This window comes from Podarcis melisellensis (genome assembly GCF_964234715.1).
Source record: "Podarcis melisellensis genome assembly, chromosome: 1".
In the NCBI taxonomy this organism is placed as follows: domain Eukaryota; kingdom Metazoa; phylum Chordata; class Lepidosauria; order Squamata; family Lacertidae; genus Podarcis; species Podarcis melisellensis.
The window spans coordinates 81,028,588-81,052,760 of NC_138528.1; the positions used below are offsets into that span (position 1 = coordinate 81,028,588).

At 46.1% G+C, this 24,173-nt stretch overlaps 1 protein-coding gene across 10 annotated transcripts in view; it reads right to left on the reverse strand.

Annotated features, from left to right (window-relative positions):
- CTNND1 (catenin delta 1) overlaps positions 1–24,173 on the reverse strand; it is a 57,667-nt gene that overhangs the window by 32,887 nt on the left and 607 nt on the right. The window contains exon 1 of one of the 10 annotated variants that reach the window (XM_081906190.1): positions 23,866–24,011. The exons of 7 other annotated variants lie outside the window; for them this stretch is intronic. The gene's annotated coding sequence lies outside the window, so the exon portion shown is untranslated. Of the gene's footprint in view, positions 1–23,666; positions 23,796–23,865; positions 24,012–24,173 lie in introns of those variants that run through there. 2 more of the 10 variants (XM_081906183.1, XM_081906182.1) reach the window with 2 other exon arrangements.

Genomic DNA, 24,173 nt, shown 5'->3' on the forward strand with positions numbered 1-24,173 from the left:
TCATTGAGTCATATTTTTAGTCACATGTTAGGAATTGCTTATTTGACAACTGAACTTTTTTCACTTCGGTTCAGACATCTTGGCACCAGTTGGACTTTGACCCAGCGGAGATTGTTAGTTTGCTTTAAGCAGTTTAGTGCTTTGCCATCCCATGGCCTCCACCCTATAATCTTTCTCTGCAGTTCCGCAGCGAGGATGCACCCAAGGCCTGGAAGAGTCCAAGAAACGCTCCCGTTTTTTCTTTCTAGGGCTGCTGTCGAAAATCTTCTGGCAATGGCTATAGTAAAATATGCATGGATGTATGATATGTAAAATGAACCATGGAAAGAGAAGAAGGGAAGTCACTGGGTATTTTGAAGTTTGTAAAATGTTTATTTGAAATAGTGAAATTGAAAATTTAATAACAAATATTATTTAAAAAAAAGAAAAAGAAAATCTTCTGGGAATTACCTAGCCCACTTCAAGTACATCATCAGCACCCCACTGTATAACCAACATCCCCAAGTGGAGCAAGCAGTGGTCCCAGTAGATGCCATCCGATGGAGGAGGCTGTCTTACCCCTTTCCCCACAAAGGTTGCTTGGATTCAAATCTATCCTCTACAGTGGTACCAAGGTTCTTGAACCTAATCTCTTCCATGAGTCCGTTTGACTCCCGAAACCATTCGAAAACCAAGGTACGGCTTCTGATTGGCTGCAGGAGCTTCCTGCACTCAAGCAGAAGTGGCGTCGGATGTGCGGCTTCCAAAAAACATTCACAAACAGGAACACTTACAGTGGTGCCTCGCAAGACGAAATTAATTCGTTCCGCAAGTTTTTTCTTCTTGCGAGTTTTTCCTCTTGCGAAGCACGGTTTCCCATAGGAATGCATCGAAAATCAATCAATGTGTTCCTATGGAGACCGTCCGGGGACAGAGGGGAAGCGCCGCGCTTCTTCCCCTCTGTCCCCGGACCTGTTTTAAAGCAAGGGGCGGCGGGGAGAAGATTGCTTCTCCCCGTTGCCTGCCCCGCAATCTCCGGGGACAGAGGGGAAGGAGCGCGCCTTCCCATCTGTCCCCAGACCTGTTTTAAAGCAAGGGAAGGGGCAGCGGGGAGAATCGCTTCTCCCCGTTGCCGCCCCTTGGTTCAAAAGGGGTCCGGGGAGAGACAAACTGCATTACCCAATATTGATGGCTAGGGATTTGGCCCATGGAAGTGCAGTGAGCACTGTGTTAAGTTAAGTAATAACACCTACTTTCCTTGTGTCTAGACAGCAACCGTGTGTGAATTCAACAAGCAAACACATTCTGCCTAGGGTCTGGCATACTCTGCGCTAGGAAGAAAGAAGTCTGCTAGCATATTTTGCTTATTTTGCGATCTGGGTTGGTGAGTGGAGAGCACTGCTCCACCAGCCAGATGTGGGCCGTGGTTCTCTCCTTAGTACTCAAATAAATGTACCTTACAGAACCTGACAAACACTCTGATAAAAGGTTGGAAACTCAGGATTCCTTTAAGAAAGGGAACCTCAGCTCCTTCCCCCTTTTTATCTCGCTCTTGACAAATCATACATGATGTTTCCCCTGCCTGTTTAATGCAAAATATATTTATACAGCATTATCAAGTGTTCAGGGCAGTATTAGAAAATGGGATATATAAGCTAGGTGCCAAATGGCTCCTTAAACCAAGATTTCAGTCGCCAAAATGCTTGCCAACTCAGAGTTCATGCTGCTGATTCCTATGCCTCGGAAAGAGCAGTGTGGTGTCATTCTCCAGGACCACACCCATGTGCCATGAGCCTCAAGCCTCACTTCTGGCTGGGATGAGCATATGTCCCCCCAAAACCCAGGTTGGTTGTGGCTCTGCCTCCGCAGCTGTTTAGCCAGTGTGTGCTTTTCTATGTAACAAAGACTTTTGAACACAGTGAGGAAGAAGATATTCCTCCTTGCTTGCTGCTGTGTTTCCACTCAACTGATAGAAAAGCATCAAATTCATCTTGCACTGCAAAAGGTCAACATGAAATTTATGTCAGAACTGACCAGCTGGCTCAAAGATCCATCTATTCCAGAGGTCCATTTATTACCCCAGGCAGACGGACATGCCCGTAAGTAGGATCTGAAAGAGATGGCCTTTTTGTTCAACAGAGCATCTGTAGCCACTAATACACAAACTATTAGCCACAGAACAAGTTGCCGCTAATACATGGAACACAGTGCTTGCAACCATCACATGTAATTGTGATTACACACACCCACACCCACACACACACCCTGACTATCTCTCCCACCCAGAAGAATTGCAAAAGTTGTTTGCAAGGCTGTCATGGCCCAGTATAAACACACCTGGACAACTCACATTCTAACTCGCACTTAGATGCTACACTGGACTTCTGGGACCAAAAGCAGCCTGAAAGGCAAGGTACCATTTAGAGATCTTGAAATTATCAGAGATGGGACTGGTCAGAGACAATAAATGAAGCACCCCAAAGCAGACATTGCAGTTTAAAATGACAAAACAAGTGTTTCCACCAACAGACACGCTCTCCTCACATAATGCTCTGCCAGATATTCAGCTGACTGGAACTTGTATAATGCTGCTTGAAAGGGCAAGTGTTCACTGTAACAAATGGACTTCTGATCAGATGCTCCATACATAAGAGAAACTGCAAGTTCTCAGGGTTTGGTTCACCAAAGCCCCAAGGGCTGGAAGCCTGGTATATATACTTCTGGATTTGCCTTTTTGCTTTGATGCTTTCATACACAACAACTCAAGGCCATGTTCTGAATTCAGCAAAGTGCATTCATGCTAGCATATTCACAAGTCTGATCCCACAACACCAGAGGATCATGTGAAGTTTCTAGTACCTTCAAGAGTTAAAAGCCATGCAACCCCCAAGCTGGACTACTTACTTTCTAGATCTCTAAATACAGTTCAAGTTGTAGTTGGAAACTATGAACAGCTGCAGACATTGCATTAAAGGCAAATGCAAACATGAATACTTATTGCTGCCTCTCCTACCCATAAATGCACTCCCCCCCCCCGCCCTGCTATGAGCCCTAGCAAAACACATACGGCATGTGTACACAGGTAGGATTTCTATGAACTCACGTATCCTGCAGAGGCCAATGCCCAAAGTTAAACATTTCTGTGGGCTCCATTTGCAAGGAGGCACAAGAAACCACTCTCACTTCCTCCACACAGGCTAATGAACAAAATGCATGCAAGCCAAGATGAAATCTGAGCAAACTCAGAAGCCTTCCTACTACATCCTTCCCAAATGGGATCGGCTCTAGACACTTCCTGGGCTAGTTCACTCTCTTATTATGGGCCTCATGTAAATAAATGTAAATTGCTGCTCAAGAAGCCCTGATCTGATTTCTAGAGCTTAACTGTGGCTATCTGGCACAACAAGAAGCACAACCGATATTAGATATTTTGTGACGATTTAGAACAACTCATTAACTCACCATTCCTAATAGGTGCTCTAGGAGCTCTTTTGGCATCCTACCTGCTTGTGGGAGAACTGGAAAAGCTAGTTGTTGCGGTTCCTAAATCCATGTAAGGACTGCAGCTACCTTGGAGAAGAAACCTGCCTTGGGAGATGAGCCAGTTCCAGAGGAGGAGTTGCCCCCATGCAAGTACTTTTCAAACCACCCACATATAAACAATAACACAGGAAGAGCAACTTGATACATGCTCCCTGTCCCCTAAAAGTAGTAAGGCACACTATCAAAAGGTAGGTTTATGTTTTCCCTAGGTCAGGGGTCTGCAACCTGCGGCTCCGGAGCCGCATGTGGCTCTTTTACACCTTTGCTGCGGCTCCGGGGCGGATACTAGCGAGGGGAGGAGGCGCATTGTGCGCCCCGACACTCCCCACTGTGGCGGGCGCTGTACTGGCTGTGACGTCGCATGGGGGCGGTGCGTGCGTTAGTCACTCACCGTCCCGACGTCACCTTCCCGCCCGCTGTCAGATCATGGCTCCGGAGATATATTTGTTGTAAATGTCGCAATGGTTTTGCGGCTCCCAAATTTTTTTGTTTCCTTTGGAAACGGGTCCAAGTGGCTCTTTTTGTCTTAAAGGTTGCAGACCCCTGCCCTAGGTCCTTGCCTCCACTTTCCAAATCTATTGCCCAAGTGCCAGAATATACATCAAGTCACCTCTTTAAAACAAATGCACTTACCGGTAAGTATGGTCAGTTTTATTTTTATTTTTATTGGGGGGGGGAGCAGCAGGAGGAAGGCTTGATCCAGAACATACTCCAATCTAGATTGGGACTTGATGAAAATCATTGCACCTATGGTTGCCTTTTCACTGCTGAAACTGCCAGCTTAAAAAGTGGCCAGGTTAGGCGCACTTACCTGAACAGGTATTTTGTGCTCCAGTGTGCTGTGTAATTGGGATAACTATCATAGCATGCAAGGCAGTTACTTGGCCTAGAACCCATTAGAAAGCGGGAGACAGTTCCCTACCACCACCTAAAAGGCATACAAAACCTAGCAATCTGAAAGCACGTCATTGCAAGTAGATAAACAGGCAGTGGGAAGGTAAACGGCATTTCCATGTGCTCTGACATCCGTCACGGGGTTCTGTTGCCCCAGAAGCGGTTTAGTCATGCTGGCCACATGACCTGGAAAGCTGTCTGTGGACAAACACCGGCTCCCTTGGCCCAAAAGCGAGATGAGCACCACACCCCATAGTCACCTTTGACTGGACTTAACCGTCCAGGGGTCCTTTGCCTTTTACCTAACACTCATGGATGCTGATACAGCTATGAACACACAGTAGTAGAGTTCCCAAGTGCCTCACAACCCAGAAAGCAAACTATCAACCAGCGTTTTCTTACTACTTCGGGTATGCAAGGCCTTAGGGAGGTGTCTCCACCCCAATCATTCAGCGTGAACACTGAGCTCCAGCTCTGAGGGCCTTCTCAGTTGCACTCAAACAGTGGAACACCCTCCCGTCAGATGACTTTTAGAAGACATCTGAAGGTAGCCGTGGATAGGGAAGTGTTTAATGTGTGATTATTTTACTGTGGCTTTATAATTTGTTGGAAGCCGCCCAGAGTGGCTGGTGCAACCCAGCCACATGGGCAGCATATAAATGTTGCCGCTGCAAGTCAGCTGAGACAGAGCTATAGCTCAGTGGTAGAGCATCTGCTTTACTTGCTGAAGGTCCCAGGTTCAAGTTAGGGCAGGCAGAGATCCCTGCCTGAAATCCCAGGCAGTTGCTGCCAGCCAGTGTTGACAATACTGAGCTAGATGAACTATTGGCCTGACTCAGTACAAAACAGCTTCCTACGTCCCTAATTATATTTGCCATTCCAGGCCTGTTTATCCAATCAGGATAACTCTCATCATCCCTGACTACTGGCCAGGGCTGATGCAGGCACAACACCTGGATGGCCATAGATTCAGCTTAAATAAAGCTCCAAAGGCGTAACCCTAATCATTTCAAAAACTTAGGCCTAACACTGCCCTCTTAATGAAAGGATGTATCTTAACTGGAGGAGGGAAAAGAGAGGAAGCAGTGGGAGGTTAGCACATGCAACAGACATTTAAAGAGGCACCACAATTTGGTCCCAAAATGTTTGTATCCAAAAGAAACAGCACTGGCACAAAATAATTAAGCCAGATGCATATATATAAGATAAGCTGGTTCTGCTTTCAACTGCTAAAAGGTTGCTAAAATATAGAATTTCTTGCAGCCTTCTACTTCAGAACACATTCCTCAGATTATTATCTTCCAACAAGCATACCAAAGTCTTTGTCCCAGGTAGTATCTGTCCTGGATTGGAATTGTTTTGCTGTATGCGGCAGTTTTAAACTGTTTTTATAATTATAATTATAATTGTTGTTGTTTAAACTGTGTTTATATGCAGTTGTTTTATCTGTTATGTTATACACACACACACAACCCCATCACATATAGAAAGATACAGAGAGAATGGGGGAATATGAATTGCTTCAAGAGAGCAATCCAAAATTGTAATAAAATAATCTTCCCAGATGGTGACGTGTTTGACAATTGTCAGCAATCCCTGCACACCTTCTCCAGCCCCTCCTATAACTTGATACTGTACTTAAAACATGACACTCGTCCAAGACAACAGGAGTCCCCTGTCTTCAAAACAACTGCAGAACACCCCCCATATACGGGCATTAAATAACTGTTTTACAGGCATTAAGTAACTCTATTTTGCAATATTCAGCTTTTGTGGGTTAAAGGCTCTCTACATCAACCTTTGCCAACCTGGGGCATTCCATGTTTTTGGAATACAACTTCCATTATCCTCAACCAGCGCAACTCTCAATATCTCCCCAGTTCCATAGACAGAAACTAGCAGGAAGAGCTTGCTCAATCCCGGCAACAAAGTGAAGAAGCTTTACTTTCTAGTAATTCCCCAAGTAGAAGTATTTGATTGTTCAAAATACCGTATTTTTTGCTCTATAAGACTCACTTTTCCCTCCTAAAAAGTAAGGGGAAATGTGTGCACGTCTTATGGAGCTAATGCAGGCTGTGCAGCTATCCCAGAAGCCAGAACAGCAAGAGGGATCACTGCTTTCACTGCACAGTGACCTCTCTTGCTGTTCTGGCTTCTGAAATTCAGAATATTTTTTTTCTTGTTTTCCTCCTCCAAAAATTAGGTCATCTTGTGGTCTGGTGCGTCTTATAGAGCGAAAAATATGGTAACCATTTCTGAAGCCACCATTGAAAATAAATTGTGAGGAAAGAGAATGAAGTCAGGAAGAGATCCCAAAAGATCCTGAATTAAAAAGGGGGATAGAAGTATGGCTAGCAGCTCACCATCACCAGTTATGGGTAGGAATCCAAAACCACACTCTGATCATGCATAAATGGACACATTCAGGAAGCACATCATTCAGCAGCACTTCACGACTTTCCTCCCAAGTTCTTGTGCACACAAGACAGAACACAGGAAGTGGTTTTAAATCAAGTCAAGCCATTGGTCAATCTAGCTCAGTATTTTCTCCATCAGTGGTGAGGAACCTATGGCCCTCTGAATGTTGTTGGGACTACAACTTCCATCATCCCTGATCTTGGCCATGCTGCCTGGGGCTGATGGGAATGAGGTGTTCAACATCATCTTGAAAGCTACTGGCTTACATTGACTGGAACCAAGCTCTCCAGGCCAGGGTTTCAGGAAGGGGCTTTGCTCAACTCTATCTGGAGATGCCAACAACTGGACCTGGAACTTCTGCATGTAAGGAATGTGCTCAGCTATTGAACTACAGTGCTTCCCCTGCAACATAGCAACACACACACACACACACACACACACACACACACGTGGAAGAGGGAAGAAGTTGCAAGAAGACTAAACAAACTCTTTCCTGGTAAGCATTGTTGAAAAACGCACCTCCATTTTTCTTCTTTCTCCACTTTCAATCATGTTCTTCATAAGACTTCTTTATGCTTTTACTTTTAAAAAAGGCGTACACCTGAAAATGGGAGGTATGAACGCTAGCCACCTTAGTCATTGCCAAACTTGGATGTGTTGCCCCACATGTCCCAAATGCCCCTTACTCTTCCAATAGCCTTCCTCTTTTTATTCACTGAACACCTTTGCTTTGACACATGGACCCTTCTCAAGACCCAGTTCTTTGTTAAAGTTTTTCATAGCTTGAAGGTCAACTTCTAGTTAGCATCTTAGCTCCTTCCTGCACTGCTGAGCTCCCTCTAACCCATGTGGTCAATTCTCCATGCATCCATGACCTTTCACCTCACAGCACCTTGTCACTGCACATTGCCAGAGGCACAGGGCAGAGGTGTCGGCCAGTACGTTAGCTCTGCCTATCAGTATTTTTAATATCACTACTACTACCACCACTACGCCAGGTCCCAGGGAGGGGTTTCCACAATCTAAAGTTAAAACGGTTAAAATGAATTACAGTCCCAGGACTAGATGTTGCCAGATGCTGGACGTCCTCAGCCCCCTCTCACATTTCTGCCAGAGTTAGAAACATGACTCTATCCAAAGTCACAAAGCTAGAAAATTGCTCTAGCAGGACAACAGAGATTCTGCACGTGGTCAGGAGCAGGAACGCCATGGACTTGCTGGCATGTGCCTATACCTTGGATACAGGTGGGGCTGGGTGAATCTTTTAACCATGAATTTAATCAGCAGCCATAGTTATAACCCTTAAGAGAGAGAAGGATGGACATCAATGTGGGGTGGGAATCAGGAAGCTTGGTAAACTCTAACTTGCGCAGGTGTGGGTTGAGAATGACACCCAATGGTCAAGGGGTCAGGATGCCCCCTTCCCTAAATTAGCAGAAGGAAAAGGTACTGGTTGTGCATAGCTTCCATACACTTGAATTTATATGCCCCAGACACCTTTTCCTTGGTGGGTGAGAGTTTTACAGCAGCGTACCTTTGGATCCTGATAGCATTTAAGTTAACAGCAGCATCTGTTCCACTTGGCAAGTAGTCCAGTGGCCAGGAAGGAAGCGAAACACTCACACACTTTGCTTGTAATACAGCATTCAAAAAGAGAGGCCAGGGGAAAACTGTAACAAGACTGGGGTTTTAGTGACTGCCTTGACATTTTTTTTGCAAACTGGTGGATTTCAAAACAGAGGGCAAAAGCTCCAGGTCTGTGTTTTGTTCACCTGTTTCTCATTCTGGGATTTGCTCTCCCTGCTCCTGCGCCGAGAATGTTTTGCTTTTACTGGAAAGGCATCTGCCTTTGCCAAGCGTAGAGCAAAAGCCCCATGCGATAGCTTTGTTCATTACTCAGCATGGACTTTGAACAGTTGCCACTCCCTGCGCAAGCAAGTTCCTTGTTCATGAAGAATGCAAAGGACACCATACACCCTTACAGGCAGGCATAGTCCTTTTCCAAAGGCGGCCCGAGTTTCTTCCACCCCCCTCCGCTCCGCCAGCTAGACTTTTGCAACAAAGCTTGGGCTGGCTGCACTTAGGGCGCGTCCCTCACCAATTAGAACTGGCCCAGGGCAGAAAGGCAGAGCTTCACCCCCAACATGTGTCACACACACACAAGACTGGTTTAACTAGTTGATTTGATCTCACTTCAAGAGACTCACCTGGCTCCCTATCCCTACACACAGCCGCCCCCTGCAACCCCTCCAGGGATGTAGATTACATGCCTAACTAATCAGGACTCTAGTGTCCCAGGCTTATACTCACCATTGCCTCACCTGGCCATATAAGGGGAAAGCTGAGCAGCTCCAGGAGAGGCAGATAGGAAAGCAGTGATAAGGGTGTGGAAAGGAAGGGCTGACTTTGGAGGCCCCTCAAGAGAATGAGCGGAAGACATGAGATCAAGAGGGAGGGAAGGGAGTAAATCCATCTACTCAAGGCTCTGACATGCCTCAAGGACAGTTCAAAACACAATTCCATAATGAGGATAAATACATTTTATGCATGGGAAAGCAGCAGTTAAACAAAGGGGGGGGGACTAGCTTTAGGATTAGCTGAGTGTGGGGCATAAACAGAGATCAAATGAGAGATCAAAACTCTAAGACCTATAGAATCATAGAGTTGGGACCACAGGAGACATCTAGTCCAACCAACCCCCTGCAGTGTAGGTATATTTTACCCAACGTGGGGCTCAAACCGACAACCCCCTTGTGGTTTCAGTGCGGATCCATGTCTGTAACAGGAGCTGGCTCCTTTCCCTTTTCTGGAAGTTCAAGTTAACTTGGGGGAAATGTACAAAACCAGCTACAACACAGTTTTTGGGATGGGCTGGAGGAGCAGAAGAGTCCAACTCCATGAAGCAACAGCGAAGCACACACCAAGAAACATGAGCCCTGGCCTGCTCAGACCAAGGTTACACCCCACATCTGACAGGAAGGGAGCAGCAGTTCTGAGGTGGAGGGAGGAGGGGAGGGAGTATGGAGCATATACACAACAGGAAAGGAAATGGTGCCGAGTCGGCAGCAGAACAGAGGGAAGGGATTGTTCCAGTGGTATGCCAGCAATCTGACTGCAGGGCAGCTGTCCTTCTGGGCAGTCAAAGGAGGGTTTTGTGCGTCCCTGTTTGAGGGTTGCCTCACTGGTAAACGGCATGAATCTATGACCTAGAAAGATGTAGGAAAAGTGAGGTGTCCGCTCCCCATTTCTGAACAGCTTGTATCCACAGTCCCAGATAGCCAAGAATAGCGGTACCACCCACATTCCATCTGTGTTCAACAGGTAAGGGTAAGTTACAGAGGACCACTGTCAACATGCACCAGTGTGGAATGACTAGTCATGGGCTAGCTGCTAGCAGGATAACTGGCTAAGAGGCTGCAATGAGGAGGCATGGAGACTACAGACAGGTCACAATTAAGACAGCACAATAACTCTTGAGGCCACCAAGATCACACATTTTGGAGCCAGCCAAGCAACACCTGCCCATCTAATTAGTGAAGTCAGGAAATTAGTGGTATGGGTGGATCCACAAGGACTGATCCCGGGGGTAAAGGGAAAAGTGCACACAAACATAGCACCAGGGACCACCCATTTCTGGTGACAAAGCAGCACAAGAACAGAAGCACGCAATGGGAGCATGCTGGACCAGCCCTATGGCCCATCTAGTCCAGCATCTTGTTCTCACAGTGGCCAGTCAGATGCCCACATGCAAGCTGGACCTGAGCACACCACCACTCTGGCCACCTGTGATCCCTTGCCACTGGTATTCAGAGGCATAGTCCTTCTGACAATGGGGGCAGAACATAGCCATTGTGGCTGGTAGTCACTGCTAGTTTTATCCTCAATGGATTTGCCTCATCCATCCTCTTTTAAAGCCATCCACGCGAATGGCCACCACCGCCTCCTGTGGGAGCAGGTTCCATAATTTAACCATGTGCTGCACGAGGAAGTGTTTGCTTTGTTTCTGTCCTGAATCTTCCAACATTCAGCTTCATTGGATGTCCACAAGCTCTAGTGTTATGCAGGGAGGTCTAGGCACCAAACTCATATGCCAGGTGTATGCCTCTTTCTCAGCAGGTTGGCTTTGTTCCCAGACTACTCACTGACAAAACCCTTAGTTGTTTTCCTGGCTCCCTTCACCTGCTCCATCCTTTCATTGAACTAGTGCTACAAACAACTTCATAGTGTGCACACTATGCACACACACGCGCGCATACACACACACACTGCATCTCCTTTGGGGTGGGAGGAGAGGCAACATGCCAGAAGACTGACCACTGGGAGTCTGCGCTGCAGGCTTGCTCACTCCCCCCCTAGAATGGCTATAACTCTGGGCTACTTTGCAGGGTGAGTATAAACCACATTCTTTTAGCAGCATATCCATACCCCCCACAGTGCGGGTACAATAATGATAAACTTTACCTGTACTTGGAGAATATTTTTTAAAAAATGTTTTCCAACATTAATCATTTTATGTTTATTAAATATGGTCAAGATCAGCTCCTGTCTTTGCTGCTACTTTTCGTACAGACACATTTCTGACCTATCAAAGTTATACTAGTCTGCATTCCAAATTATTTTCTGTCCGCCAATCACTTTTCCACAAAGGAAGATGAAAAGAGCTTAGAAATGAACCAGGAAGTTCCTTCTCCAGATAATGGGTGAATCATTCTAGACTTCTTTCTGCCTTGCTTTCCTAAATGTCAGTCACTGCTATGACATCATTCATTAGCAAAACACCACTTCAAAGGCAGGACCAGGCAAGTTTCTTGCAAAGGGAATGGACAGTATAATGCTCTCACCTTTTGTCCAATATTTTGGATTATACAGGGGCTAGGGCATAAATAATAAGAATCAGGAAAGTTGGAAATTTGGGGTTATGGTTCATCATGGAGAGGAGGGAATGTACTCCCTCAAAGACAACTAGGATCAGTGGATTAATTACGGTTCACAAAGTATACAGCCCCACAGCTGCTAAAACTATAGAAGATGCTTGCGCAAGTACAACTATTCATTGGGCCTTTGGGTACTTGTTAACTTGAAAAACCTAAACCAAGCACCACACTAGTCTAGTCATCAATGTAACTGTGGCTGATTGGGGAGTGGCATTTCTATACCTGAAGGTGGTACAGGAATGACTGCATATATCTGAGCTAGGAGTGCTTCACTGCTGCCTTAAATCAGATTATTACTAGTATTTATCAGCAGCACTGGTAGGATACATATCTGTGACAGATGCATGCATCTACCAGAAGAACCAAGCGTTGTACACACTGGCTGTGTCCAACGTGCACTGGGAGCTCCCATATTTAATTTACGTATACACAGCCACAGAAGAAACACACCAACCAAGATATCTCATCTCATACAAGTTCTATTTTCCTCCCCCTGAGAGGGAGGGGACAGATCTATGGATGAGGCAGTCAGTCAGGAAGAATTCAACGCTCCCAGCCTCCAAGCACAGGAGCTTTGCAAGTTGGGAGTTGAAAAATCTTTCGCAACACAAAAGGCCACTTTTCCCCCTCTGTGGGAATTTGCAGCTGAGCTCTGGGGACAAAGGGATTTCACAGGCACATACACAGACATCTCCCTTCTCTACGCGCCCCCCCCAACCACCACCTCCCCTCCAGCTTCCCCATTTCCTGTCACAGTAGCACCAGACCTCAGGCTCAGAAACAAACAAACACAGAGTACTGGATTCTGGGAAACGGGCCAGAGCATTCCAGGGCAGCCTGGCCACCAATCAGGAGCAAGAGCTCCCACTTTACCCAGCAGTGCTCCTTATCATGTTAGAGGAAAAACAACCCTTCCTGGCTCCCTCCTCCTTCCCCACCCCAACCCCCACCCACCCCGCCAAAGCCAAGGCAGGATTTGACTGAAGAGGCGGCCGCTTGGCTCAAAGGGGCTGAAGCTTCAAGGATGTAGGGGAGAATGTGGAAGGAGAGAGGGAGGAGGAGAAGAACTGGTAATTACCAAGTTGGCCATTTTGCTACAAGAACGCCGCAACCAGCCATACGGCAACTCCTGGCTCAGCATTACCTATAAAAGCACAAAGCAACGTGGTGATAACATTCCACGTCGACAAACCAGTCAAGATTCCCTGTACAATCACTTCGAGGCTCGCATGCGTGATCCTCGGTGGGATCAAAACAGTCCCTTTGTTATAAAGGTACCTCAAAAACTCATTTGCAGGTGTTCCGTTCCAGCACTACTCTGCTTCAAAAAAACATTCAGGGAGAAAAGCCAGCTAGTTTTCAATTACAGCCTTACGGCAAATAGAATCTTGGCGTTCTTCAAGATAAGGCCCTGCCTATCAGCTGCACAGGAGCAAAGTCCTCTGCAGACAGCAACATTCGCCAGGAGGAATCATAGCCTGCCCTGGATACTGTCTGCAGGAAGCAGCCCCTAGGGAGCGGTCCGATGGCCAACGCCCAGCTGACTAAATTTTGCATGCTCTTTTCATGCCAAGGAAGGAAAGGTAGCTAGCACACCTACTAGGCTTTCTGCATTAACTTTGGAGATAAAAGCTTCTTTTCTTCCTCCCTATTTCGCCTCAGCCAGAGGCTAGCTTGGCCTAAGGCACAGAGCATCACAACACTATATGGAGAGTTTCTGCCAAAGCAGCCAGTACCAACTTTGCAGGAAGCTCTGCATGTTTGAGATGGGAGCAGCTGCCGACTGTGCTTCTGGCACCCCCAACAAAAGGCTGCCTGCCCTGGTGTCCCAGTTCCAGCTACAAAAGCAGCGTCTGAAACCCCAAAACTGCTATCCTCCCTGCACCTAGCACAACAGAAGATAATTCTTAGGCCAAATGCCTATGTACACAAGGGAGCTTAAAACAAACATATACTTATGCAGGCTGGCTGCCATGCCTCAAACTCTGCATCGCAAGCATGCTTTTACCCATGGGGCACAAGCACGAGCTCTCTCAGCAAACCTGACATTCAGCCCTTAATGCTGGTGCTTGAACAGAGCGACAACCAAGTGAAGAAAGGTGTTTGGTCTCAGGTGCCCAAATGTTTGCGGCTGCCTCAGAGAAATTCAAGATACATGGCATAGGTCCATTTTCATAGCCCAGGAATGCAGCCCCACAATTTCCAGCAACAGCCAAGATGATATTTTTTTTGTGGAGGACCAGTGGCTACTAGCAACTGCAGCTATGACTGCCTCTGGTGTCGGGGGCAGGATGCCTCTGAATACCATTTGCTGGGAATCACAAGTGGGGAAGAATGCTGTTATGCTGAGGCCCTAATTGCAGGTTTCCCCACAGGCCTCCATCCGATTGGCCACTGTGAGAACAGGATGTTGGACTGGATGGGCCTTTGGTCTGACCCAGCAGGGCACTTGTGGAGTTGTGGAGGCTTGGTCTCAACCAAGGCACTGGATGAAGGAAATACCTCCTTCAGCGCCCTGCAAATGGTTGCACTAGGAACTGTGTCATCAGCTGGCTAAGCTACATCTCAGGAAGGAAAGGAGACAATGAATGTTGACTGCAAAAATAAATCAAGCTAGTAACTGATCTGAAGATGTAAGCTACATTAAGGGACAGCTTAACTTTTGAGAAAACCCTTTCTGCAGGAGCCTGCATCTTTTCCATTTGGGAATTCCTCAGAGCTAATAATTCCTTCAGTCGTAATAATTACACAGAAAGCCTTGAGAACGGCAACAATCTTATCTGGAAATGTTGGGGGGGGGTCTATGCGGGCTTCCAATAGTTCTGAGTTAGTCCTTTACTGTACTGTTTGAAAAAAGCTTTTAACAAATCTACACACAAAACCCTCACATCCTTTCAATGCTCTGTGCTCTGTCACCTGTTTCTCCCCAAATGTCAGTGATATGAAAGTCTCCATCTTGTATGATTGGGACTCTAAAGGAAAAAAGTAGAAAAAATAGATCATCAACAACCCAATTCTGATGGCAGAATGTGAGTTTCCTTGCCTCAGAACCCAGTGCCCCCTAAAAATACACATGGTTAACATGTGCATGCCACAATGAGATACCGAATCCATCTTCTTGAAAATTTCAGCTTTCAATTAAAGAAAAAGCACAGAAGCAAGCTTCTAACCCTTATAGTTGTGGAGGTAAGTATGAAAGCATGGGGGGGGGGGCTTTGTGAAAGCTTGCAAAACAACTGTTGTTGACTAGGATTTCCAGTGATTGGAGGAAGGGTTTTCCGGGTCCCTCGTAGACTTTGCACTAGTCATTGTATTCACCTTTTCCGTACAGGACTTGGATTGTTAAAACAAGCTCCATGCCTAGGCAGAATACACAGCCCTAACAGGGATGCTTGAGTCATCTTCTCCTTTCTTTATTTCACAAGCCCCACCTTGTAACGTCCCTATTCTCATAGACTGGATCACTGTGAGAGAGCAACATAAGCTGCTGCTCTTTAACAGATCTGACTATTTGCCCATCGAGCCTAATACTGGTATACTATTGCTGACAGCAGCTCTTCAGCATCTCGGGCAGAGATGCCTTCCATCACCTGCTAACTGATTTTTTAACTAAACTGGAGGTGTGTGTGCCAGGGGTTGAACCTGGGGTTTTCTGCATGCAAAGCATGTGCTCTACCACTGAGTTATGGCCCCTCCCCACTTACATGGCACGGGGGGCAGGGCATACCCCTATCATGACGGTGCTGCATTATGTCCTAGGGATGATCAAAGACACACAGCATTCAAAGACACTCAGGCCCCAACTAACCCACAGAGCAAAACTCAAAAAAGCCTCTGTGTCATAGCCCAGGTGGTCCAGGCCATTTCCTCGTTCTCCAAACTGTATGCAAGATCAAAGCAGTGTACAACAACGTGCAAACAGCCTGGTAAGTTTGGCTAGCAAACAGGAAGAGTGTGGGCACAGATCTGGTATAACAAGTGCTGCAGGTCTGTTCTTTTGGTACATGCCACACGGCTGCACAAGAGCAGGATCAAATGTTGCATGACGCCAAACTGCTGTGGGTGTGGGCTCTGGGCAACTTCATATTCAGGCACTCAAAACTGTTAGCTAGAGTAGATATGATCTGCAGCACTGCCCCTGTTAGTGCCATCATCCCACTCTGCTGTTGTTGTTGCTGTTGTTGACAAAAGTCTTGCAGACACGGCACGCTCTCTCGCAAAGGAAAAAAAAGAGGCTGGCCTTTGCAGCAACACCTACACACAACTCCTAATAGAAGCATCCATTTCTCAGGACAGAAATCTTTTCTTTACTCTGTGGGGGGCACAGGACAAAGAGACGCATTACCTTCCACCTAGCAGGCACTGAACAATTTTAGGGAATAAAAATGTAATCTCACTATATAGCACGGCCACTCTTCACAAGCTTTAAGTATTTGATTTAATTCTGTTCTCAGGCTTTGATGGGAGGCCTCCTGTGGGGTGGGGGCAGGGGGGACAATTTCACTTTTCCAGGTCAGAAAAATCCGGCTATTTATTAAATCTGAAGGATCAAGCTAGAGGACATGTCACCGATGCAAGACACACATTTCACAGGAATCCCCCTGCCTAGCAGATTAAGTCATTCAGTCCTCAGTTCACTACAGAAATAGGTGTTCATTACAGCACTGGTGATGTTTTGGAGACATATCCGTTGCAGCATTTTGAGCAGGAGAAAGGATTATACATCCCTTGAATCCCTCATATACACACACAGCTCCCTGTGTTTTCCACTCAGCTACATCTGCATCCCACTGCAAATTTCACATACTAGTCTTGGCCCAACCCAGATACACAAAGCCCAGCAAAATAGAAAACTAGCTACAGTTGAAATTAGGTGGCTTAAAACTAAAGAGACATAGAGCCACTCATTTAGTTGGTGGGGAAGTGGGAGGAAACATCAACGTCATGCAAAAAGCTTTCAAAGCAAGCCCTTTTGTTGTTCAGGCAGAAAGGAAGGAAGCAAACAAGGATTTCCTGGTCAGACAGGAAATGACATTGTGTTTAGAAACTTGCAGGAAAGAGAAGGCAAGTTTGCCTAGTGAACACTCAATTTTGTCTTGCCTGAAAGGAGCAAGGGTGCAGGACGATCATTCTGAGGGAGCACAGCACTGACACCCAGACTTATTCCCCAAAGGATTCCTAATCTATGCTTTTCTTTTACAGCTGTGGAGCAGTTGCCTCCTTTAACAACTCCAGACTCACTCATACTCTCCGTTCCTCCTGCCAACCAGGGACACAAAGCTGAGCATTTACCTCCTGATGTTCCCTCTTTGAACATATTCATTTTACCTCCTCCCCACACCTCACTAGCTAAACACCAGAATGCTGTCACTCACACCTAGACCACAGGTACACCTGTTAAGTTACTCTTTGACTTGAGCACATCAAACCTCAATCCTACTACCTGGCAAGTGACAGACACTATATATGGTGATATGCCTTCCTTAGATTGGGACACCAATGCACTAAAGGTTCCTAACAGTGAGAACATTTTCGGAACTCCCCTCCTATAGATGACTCAGATGTATAATACCTAGAAGCTGCTTATGACATTATGAGAAATCAGCTGTGTTATTTTCACAGCTACTACAGATAACAGTTGTGAGTTAGCCAGGCACCCTCTCATACCCAGACACATTACTCAATGTGGAAGAAATCTGATGTGACATTTCCTGTGTGCCAATGACTGATAGGCCACTCAAGGAGGGCATCAGCAAGTAAAGGGCAATGACAACTAGCACAGTGGGTCCCACACATTTTTCCCCACAGATCACCCAAAAATTGCTAAAGGTCCTGGCAGACCACTTCTATCTATCTATCTATATCTATCTATCTATCTATCTATCTATCTATCTATCTATCTATCTATATCTATTTAATGCCTGTTGCAGGAATTGTAAAGCTCGCGGTGCTGTACAATTTTCAAAACTGTATTTTTAACTTTTACATTATATTTTATTGCATTACAAGTTCCATTCCATAGAATTCAAATGGTTAAGTGCTCTTCACAGAACCATGCTGCTGGCTAGTTGACTGAAGCTTGTGGGCCAGTTTGGGAACCCCTGGACAAGCAGACATAGGAGGGGGGAAATCAAAGGAGGTGGGTAGAAAACAGATGGATTATCAAAGCAAATCATTTCAACTCTTCTGGACGGGAGTGGCTCAAACAAGACATTCAGGCCAACTAGAAGCAAGTAGCACAGGCTTCTCCGTCACCTAGACAAAACCAGCTTGCTTGATTCGTAAGCAAGGCAGTGGCAGCAGTGCATGCAACAACATGTTCAGAAAAAATGTATGTACTACTCTAGAGGGCAGGGAAAGGGGCGTGCCGATTAACATGCAGACAGGACTGTGCCGAATTGCCCTTCCATTAAAGGAGGCTGGTTTCAACCATGGGAGGAGTAGGGGGTTGCTGATTTGAAAATATTTCCAAGGCCTGCAACTCACTAATGTTGCAATACAGCTGGTCTCCGGGTATATTAAGCAAGAGTTCCCCCCCAGCAGGAATTTGGAAGGGTGGGAGGGGAGGAGAAGGGGGGTGGGGAAGCAAGAGACCCTATTCAGTTTAGCTTGCGGGTCACTGTAAAAATCCTGTATGTAAAAAAAGGCAGACCCCCCCCTGCCCCCCAAAGGTAATGGTCTCAACTTTTGCCCTCTTCATGTCAAATGACAGTAATATCTATAAAGAAGATGGGCACAATCATGTTTTCTGCCAACTTGGCTCTTGGGCTGTTTGACCCATTATAGGCCAGCAAACCCAGCTTTGCCACCTGACAGGGAGCTGCTGCCAACCCTGGTGCTCCTCTCAGCCTTTCTGTACTTTCCAGATGTGTGTATTGCACACGTTATATTTTTATGCATGAATCGGCTCTTAATCCGTATGTCATGGGGTCAGAACCAAACCTTAAAAGTCTGTGACAACATTGGAATTCAACCAGTCACAAAGGGTTAGCCATCGGCCAATCAAACACAGCATCAGAAAGCGCAGCATGGCATATTTCACAGCAGAACTCTCATCATCCCCAACCACTGGCTGTGCTGACTGGGGTTGATGGGAACCCAACAACATCTGAAGGGCCACAGGCTCTGCCCCTGCCGCCATGTTCTATAGGTTGTTAGGACTTTTGTTTTTACTTGTGGAGAATGCAGCAGCAGCAGAACTGTCTGGCAAGCCACACTCTGTGTTTGGCTGTGTTTGGAGATTGTGGGTGCTGGCAGTAGCTGTAAGTTGAAGAACTGCAGAAGGGTGTGTCACGAGGACTTGCTTCTACTTAGCCACAAGAACAGCCAAAGCTGCACTTAAGAGAAAGGCCAGGAGATTGGCTTCTAATGGCAATATACACCATCAGCAGAATCATCCCGGTGTTACAAAGTCAGTTTGAGCAAGTCTGTTTCCATAACATCACATGCACCTTCCCTACATTTGCCTTGAAACTAGGTTTCAGGAAAATCAAGAGGGAGAACTAATGGTCTCGCTGTCAGTAGTAGTTTGTTCCTTCCAGCATCACCATTCCACTTGTCTTGTCTCCCCAGACCTGTCTCAAAGTTCCAGCTATAAGAAGTGAAGCCAGAAGGCAGCACTTACAAGTCCATACTGGGAATACAATATCCACAAGACTCCCATTGTCCTCTGTTCCCCACCCAGAATGTCCAAAGGCCAAGTCAACTACATGGATGAGCTAAAGTCTAACTTGAGAATGACAGATGAGAGATTTTGCAACGGAACTAACATGTGCCAGCCTGTCAGAATATGTTGCAGAGCAGGACAAATAGGTAAAAATAAAATTTCAAAAATCTTCAAGTGTGCTTTTACAAAAGAGACAAGTATGCAATTCTTAACTACAGGTTTGGCTGATAAAAGGTATTTCTTATGCATTTTATGGCCATCCCATTTCTCACACAGCCAAAGAGCTAACGGGGATGTGGGGACAGCAGAAGTGTATCTGAAGGAGCATGCAAGTTACAATTTTGACCAGACGGAGAAGGGGGACATAAGACACCCAAGGAACAAATAAATGGAAGTTAAGGATAACAAGGCATGAATGCAAGCAGGCTCTCTTCCGTAATTCACCCGATGCTTTCTGAATGTCCTGCCCACTTTCTTCTTCTTAGTTCTTGTGGTTGCATACAGCCCACAAAATAGGAAACCCTACTAGAGGGTAAAGCCACCATGGTTTGTACTTCCCTAAGTCAGACAGCTGTGGCTCATGCTTTGATGACTCAGGTAATGGCAACCACCAGATCTATTCCGCAAGCTCCCCTCCTGTCACTAAACCCAGAATAGCTCTAAAAGCAACTCAGAAGCCCCTTGATTAGCCAACACCCCAGCAAGTCCTACTTCATCATGGAGGAATGTGCAAGCATCACTGGTATTGTCACCATCCCTTAATGACCACCATGACATTATAGGATTTCAGCTCCAGATCTCCAGTTTTAGTATACAGATATCCGGATAAGATTAACAGCAGTCAGTGGGTGTATTTATAAGAAGCAAAGGGTTTCCAAATTCTTTTGAATCTCAAGACCATTCATTAACTACCGTCTTTCATCAGGCAGAACACTTACGAATAAAACCACCACTCTACACCACTTAACCTTCCCTTCTACCTAAAGTAGAACCTAGCAGAGGATGATCTCCCAACCAAACATTCTTACAAGCTATTAAGACAAACTCAGTTTTGAGCTATGTGGAAGCAAGTGCTTCAATTGCAAAATCCTAAGGCAAGAACAAAGACAGCCAAGTTCACACAGTTCATGTTACAGAATCATGAACCATTCACTCCATTCTCCCTGTTTGCCAGTCCAACCCACCCTGCTCCTACTACCCACTGCTCCTGCTGGCAACAATATCACAGTAACTCATTAAACCTATCTGGCCTTCCAACTACTGATATCAGCAGCTGCACAGATAACACTGTTCAATTCATGTGGGGGGGGAAGCCATTTTAACCTGCAGACTTTCAATACACTCTCCTTTTCCATTTACAGACAGTTTGCAAGTCATTTTATCAAAGGGACACTTGCTTTCCACATGTATAAATAATTAGCTTGGCAAATTTCAGATTCAAGGACAAGTATAAAAATAAGTAGAAGTCCACCTTTGCCAGCATTTCAGAAACAACAAACATCATTGTGGATGAGATCTTTCTACCATGCAACTAGCTGCACACCCAAAACTCAGCAGCTGCAAGATTTCCAAGCTTGCCACTTCCTCACTTAAGCCCACTTCAAGATTTAAGCAAATGAAAAACTGCAGAAGCCATCCCAGCCAGGTCTGCCACTTCTCAAAAATGAAAGTTAGGAGCACTATATGCAGATATAAATATAGAATATCCCCATCTAGAGCCAATATGAGGAGAGGAACCAAGTGTGGTATGGCAAGTTCCGCTGCTACTGCCTGTTCAACCCTGTCCCCCACTTTACCACTGAGCTGTCAAGACACATTTGTTCTGCCTTGCATCACTGTCCTCTCTCAAATTTTCAACCTTGCTTGCTAAGCACAGAAGCCTGTCCCCAGCCCATTCCAGATTACTATAGGCTTGATGAGAGTAACACAAGGTGTGCAAAACCAGTAGTGCAGCTAAAATCTAAGATGCACAAGCCTGATGCTCCTTTTATCAGGGATGGGGAACCAGTGACCCTTCAAATGTTGATGGGACTCAATACTCCCACCAGACCAGCAAATGCTCAGGGATAATGGAAATTGTACTCCAGCAATATTTGGAAGGTCACAGCTTCCCCACAATCTCCAGATTGTGGCCCTCTATGGCAGCACCATGTTTATCATGCTGCATCCCTCCCTTTCTGAAAGGAGCTCTAGATGGCACATATGGGGTTATTCGATGTTATTATATTCACAACAGCCCTGCAAGGTATCTCAAGCAGAGATTAAGCATGCAGTTCTTGACTACAAATATAGCTAACAGATGACACTTCTTATGGATTTTATAACCAGGGGACCTTTTGGCTAAGTAACACAGAACTACCTTATTCACATGCAACACTGTCCACTACAATATAGTCCTAAAAAATTCCTTAGCTCAGGAAGTTAAGGTTTATTATGACTTTCTCTTAAGGTGGGAGCTGCAGCTGCCTTTCTACCATCAACTTACTGCTGGCCTTTGAGAAGTCATGCTTCTCTTTAAAATGGAGGTGAGGGAAATTCCCCTCAGCATGTGCTCAGCCTAGTACACTGCCCCACCCCAGAGTGCAAGCAAGCAGTCTGCAACTCAGGTACCAGAGTGCTGAACTTTGCTTCCTCAAAAGGCGGCCATGAGCTTTACAGAGTACTCATATGTGTTTACGTGCTACTTTTCTGAAAGGGTTTCATGTTCCCACCGAGTCATCCACTAGGCTGGCCAGAAACATTTTTGGACTCAGTCCATACAGGTGCAGAAAAGGAGTCAATGAGTTTTCAATGGTTCAGTCTATTTACTCCATTCAGATGGAGCTTAGGTGACACCCCACCACCTGCCAAATTGTCCCTCCCCACCACCCCAAAGGAACCACCTCAAGAAGCATGAGGGCTAAGCTATATAGGATCCATCTCCACTGCCACGAGAAACCTTCGCTAGTCTGTTCAAGAGCTTCTCTCTCCCAAAGCCTGGACTATAAAAAAGATCAGTGGCTGCTCACCTCTCCAGGAAATGTATATTCAGCCCAAGTGGTACTACCACAAAGCAAAAGGGGAAGAGAGATAGTGGCAAGAGCCCCATAACTACCAGTCCTTTGATATTAAGGCATTTCTCTGTAGATCTCAAGGGAGGCAGGGAGAGTGCCTGCACTCTGCCAATCCCATACTTCCTTTGTACTGGAGGACAGGACAATCTCTTCTTCTACTGCACGCATTTGTTCTCACTGGCAGAAAGCCAGGATTTCTAACATTTTAGATATATATTATTGTGTTATAGGGCGACTTCTGAACTCACAAGCTGCCCTGTCTTGTTTCGTTAGACCCAAACACAGAAAGCCCCTCCCTGCTCCTTTTTGAAGTGTCTTTGTGTTCGGGCCTCACAGAGAGTGAGCTTTCTTAAGGGCTTGGTGGCCAAGGCAGGTTACTACTGTACTGCAATTCCACTGGATTCTCTACCTCAGAGGACCTGGACAAGGAACAGCAGAAGAAACAAAATGGCACAGAACGGACAGTACAGGAACTCAACCAACTCTCTCCGACAGCTGCATTGTGAATTGCTCCTCCTTTTGCTATTCTATCCACTCAGCACAATACGGGTATGGTGGTCTGTGAAAATTGCTTTTGGATGTTAGCATCTTTGTCTGGGATCCACATCCTCCACAAGATCCAGAATCCAGAGCATGCTTTCCCCAGGAGTCCCCCTTTCAACTCCTGTCTTGAATAATAAGAAATCCAAAATATAATCACAAGTTCTATGGGGGGGCAGGTATTCACACATCCCCGATCAGCGCACTTTTCTAGAGTTAACAGAGGCACATCTCTGCCCAAAAGCAGCCTAAAATTCAACAATGGGAGAGGACAGTAGGAAAAACAAGAGAGGGGATGGATGAAAGAATCAGATAAATGTGGGAGCAAATGCAGTTAAGTTTCTTACAAAGATTTCAGGGTACAGCTAACCAAGATCCTGAATGCCGACGGTACTTCTGACTGGTGGGAGACCCATAGTAATGAAATATAAGCCTAAGCATCAGCTGGTTTCATGAGCATTCCTGCTTTTATAGAGACGCCCCCAAATATTTTAACGATTTAGGGAATTAGTAGTAAAAAAAAAAGTTCGCAAGTCGCCTGAAGGCTAGCAGACGAAAAGGCTTCAGCGTTTTTGAAAAATCTCAACCCTTTAAAACAAAGGCAAGGTTGCTTAGACCAGTAGATAAAAATCCAGTTACCTCTCAATGCCCGATGGCAAAAGGCCCACTCCCCACTCCCTGAAAGGCGGAGGCTAGCAGCCCCTACTTTAAAAAAAGAAAAAACGAAGGACTTTTGCGTCCTTCTACCCGAAGAGTCGAGTTCCGAGCGGCTCACTAGGGAGTCCGTTTCGAAGCAGCCTCTGGAGAACAAGAGAAAGAGGCCCCCACCCAAACGCACCTGGGGAGAAGCAAAATGGGATCCACCCAGCCCGGTGCCTTTCGGAGCGCGCTTGACACGGGAGCCGCGAGGGAGAGCGACGCGCGCGGCCCAACTCCTCTCTCTCCTCTCTTCCGAAGCGGCACCTTGGGAAACCGGGGGGGGGGGGGAGAACCTCCTTCCCCAGGAACTCCCCTCACATTCCTCTCCTTCAGTCGCCACAAGAAAGGGAGGGGGAGGAGAAAGGGGGGAGCCAGCAGCCCTCCAATGCACACCACCCTCCACACAACACAAAAGTTTTTCTTCGAGGGAGGGAGGGGAGAGGTGCT